The sequence below is a fragment of the Cupressus sempervirens genome, chromosome 7 (genome assembly GCF_028749045.1).
Source record: "Cupressus sempervirens isolate cs-2001-9-10 chromosome 7, ASM2874904v1, whole genome shotgun sequence".
NCBI lineage: Eukaryota > Viridiplantae > Streptophyta > Pinopsida > Cupressales > Cupressaceae > Cupressus > Cupressus sempervirens.
In genome coordinates, this window is record NC_143124.1 from 627,214,961 (window position 1) to 627,219,162 (window position 4,202).

Here is a 4,202-nt window from a genome sequence, read left to right on the forward strand (position 1 = left end):
GATCTTTACTTATACTTCACAAATCAGTAATTCTTTGCTAAGACAGCCTTCATGTCTTCACACACTTGATATAATATAAAATAAATTATGGATTAATATCCACAAAATTGGCTCATCATGACAGTGTAATTATTTTTCTACCAAAAATAATTGCTTAAGTCATACAACTCAATTCTCTACTATGCTTTGTTCTACTCTGTCAAATACCCATATTGTTATTTCAATTGTAGCTTGTGTTGTATTGTTCATACACATATATACAATTAACCACATCATCATGACTCTATCATAAGACTATCCTCAACTATTCATAAGCTAATTCAAAATGTGTCATCTATATACATCATATATGTCTCTGTGTTTCTGCAAACTATCTAGTCACTTAGAAATTTTTCTAAATCTAAATGAATAAATGAAATGCTAAATATATGTTTCCATAAATGAGAATAGTCAAGGCATCTTACTAACCATATTTCCAACAATATCTTACTGCAAGGATCAATCCTAGTGGACTACCTAAATTACTCCAAGATTTTAGTCACCATATGTGTTCCTTTAGATGTGGGTAACCCATCTATGACAAAGCCAATATCTATTGTGTCAAAATAGTTTGTTTAAGTCAAGGGACCATCAAGTTGTAAATCAAAGTATTGAGTAATGAGTGGTGTCATTTAGGTAGAATGTGCTTGATGTGTCTTTGTTTGTGATAAAACCATGGAAATAATTTGAACTTATACATATGGTAGTTACATGGATTTCCTTTTGAGACCTTGCATATGCTTTTATCTTGCAAGATTGATCCTCCCTTTCTTGATTGCTTGAATACTACTCCATGTTTCACTATCTTGCCTGGAAAAAAAATACTTTTGAACATCCAACTTTCTATGCTATCAAATATTATCAAACTTTTTCAACCAAGTCAAAACATCAAGTCAAAACATTTTTCTTATGCTTCTTTCTAGTGGAAGTCTCATCAGTTGAGTTTACTTCACTATGTCTCTAGTGTTTTAACTTTCTTAAAATGGCTCTTGGTCTTAACTCGCTTGGTCTTTATCACCTTCTCAATCTATGTTTTCTTGCTAGGAACCTCTTTTGTTGAAAGGTTACCTTGATATATTGACTACTCTTTTGGGAAGGTTGTTCAATTTTTATCTCTCTTTCTTTATCTACTTTTCTATTTGGGCTTCTTGCCTAGCTGTTCACTTGTGTTGGTGGTGTCATAAGTTTCTTGGATACTCTACTTAACAATTCACTCTCTTATTGCTACCTCTTTAGTTTGGACATCAAGTTATCTTGTGTCACCTTGTTAGCTTCCTCTATTCTCCTTTATGCTTGATTTTCTATTTACCTCTATGGGTTCCAAACCTTGTGTTACTAAACCTCAACCAAGTCTAGATGATCACAAGTTCTTCAATGCCAATAAAGAGTTTCAAGATCTATATGCTCAATACAAAGAACTAGAAGAGACAAATGATCTTGCTTAACTTAATCTCACTAGGTGTAAGAATGGAATCATCACATGAGCTTCCCATAAGATCTCATTATGCACACAAGTAATCTTCTTCAAGATCATATTCTTCCTATTCTTCTAATTATACACACTCTATCTCTCTAAGATATAAATTGACTTCATTTATTGGATCTAAATGTTGAAATGAGATTGTTGAAGTGAATAAGATTGATGATACTATCATGGAAAAATCATTATTTTGTCACTAATGTCAAACCTACTACTTGTTGGTGAGACAATTTTGTACTTTGGTTTGAATGCTATCATATGTTTGATTGATGAAGAGGATTTGATAAGAAAGGATAACAAGAGAACCTAGAGAAAGGTTGAGTTTAGTTGGTTTATAAAAGAAGCACTAAGATGAAGTAAGATATTGATGATATAGTGTATTGTTTATCTATTTAAGGCTATAATGAAAGGATACTTGAGAAAATAATTAAAGGAGGATAAGTAAAGAAAAGTGTCTACCCTGATTAAGAAAATAGTGCAAGCCAAGAAAAGTTAGTGCAGGCCAAGAAGGAAAAAGTGGAAGCCAAGATAAGAAAGTTAGTATGAGCCAGGAAAGTGAAATCTAGTTGGTGTTGAGTGAAGATAGTTTAGTATGTGCTGAGCAACCCAATATTGGCCAAGCATCAAAATAGAGTGTTTGCCAGGTAAACAAAGAGTTATTTCCAAGTGCTAGTAAAATGTGCTAGATCAAAAATCTAACAAATCTGAGCTGACTAAGTTGATTTCTTGAATTGTGTGAAGTGTGTGGAAGATTACTATGATGAGATGGTGGCACAAAATTCAAGATACATTATTTTGAGGTGAATTCAAAGAGGATTGTAGAGGAAGTTTCTAGAAGGGATAAAATGGAAAAGTGGTTAAATTCATTAAATCTTACCTGACCCTAGAATGGATGATTGTGGTTAAGTAGCAAAAGATCTAAATTCTCTATTTATAGAGATAATAGGCTAGAAGCAATGATTATCATGTACGAGAACCTAAGGAAGACAAGAAGTCTAGGCTATTCCTTCATATGGTGGTCGAATAGAAGAGTTTGCAATTTACATGCAAAGCAAAAAGGTTTAATAGGATGAATTCTTGAAGGGTGAACAAGTTGTTAGAGATGAATAGGATGAATTCCAAGTAGAATGGAGGATTGAATGTGAGATGTGTGATCTACAAGTGAGTTGCTATTGTTATTAGATCAAGTCCCATTGTTACTCTCTAACAATTGTATCAGTTTGGATAAATCCTTTGGATTAAGGTTTACATTAATAGTCATTAATAAATCATTTAATAGAGTGGCATTTGGAATGTTATAAAGTCCTCTAACAAGGCTCACTCCTAGTAGGGTGATTAGAATCCCTTAGCTAGGTCATATTTAATAGTGTGCATTGTAACCTTGAACAAGGATCACTCATCATAGAGCTCACTTTAGAAGAGTGAAAATTGGTAGCATGTTACTAGTGGTTTTTCCCAAATTGGATTTCCACATAAAATCCTTGTGTAAAAATGTGTGATTGGTTTTATGGTTTTGCATGTTTACATTTCTACAAAGTTATTTTGACATAGGAAAACAATATGCATATGTTTAAGGTATTGACTAATCAAGGCATGCATAAGGATAAGTTGTAGTACTAAAAAGTTTTATTTGTACATTTGGACCTTGGATAACTGATTCACCCTCCCCCCACTAGGTATTCTAAAGTATTCCAACAATTGTTATCAGAGCTTGAGTGCTTTGGAAGAGAAGTTTGAAGGTACTTAAAGCTAAAGATCAAGATTTATAGAAAGGATGCGCCCAAGTTAAACAAAGAAAACTTTCTTGCATAGAAAAGTTTGATGAAGCTACATCTAGGAGGTCTTGGAGATTATGCATAGTCAACTATCACTACTAAACATGTTGATCCAATTGGAGACCCAACTATTGATCAATTAAGATGGAAGAAAGAGCACATTTACGCAATGTTGGAAATTGTATCTGCCCTAAGCTACTTAGAGTTTGATGACATCAAAGAATGTGATACTGCTAAGAAGATGTGGTATTTCCTAAAGGAAATCTATGGAGGAGACAAGAATGTGCTGAGATCCAAAGGTGAAAGCCTAAGTGGAAAATTTTATGAAATGAGATTATAAGAGAGTGAGACTATAGTCTAGTATTGTGCAAGGATCAAAGATATTGTTAATGCAATTCAAGGATCTGATGGAAAGATTGAAGATGAGATGATGATCAACAAAGTATTGAGAACCCTACTACCTATCTATGCTATTATAGTCTTTGGCTATATAAGAATTGAGTTGTATCCCTGGTATCAATTTTATCCTTGAAGTACTGGTTGGTAGACTCACTACTTTTGAACTTTCAAATTTTGATAATTTCAAGTTTGAGAATTTTGAATCTACTTTCAAAGCTAAGATGACACTAAAAGAGCCTAAAGATAAGAAAAAGAAAAAGATAAAATCCATTTCTAGTGATAGTTATACAAATGATGAAGAGCTAGAAGAACTAGAAGCATTGCTTGCTAGGAAGTTTCATAGAGGCAAAGGAAAATACAAAGGTAAGTTACCTATCATATGCTTTAATTGTAATGAGGTGGGTCATATTGCAACAAGATATCTTGATAAGTCAAATATAAAAAATGAAGACAAATTTAGAGGTAGAAAAGATGAAAGTAACAAAGACTACAAGGACAAAGGAAAGAAG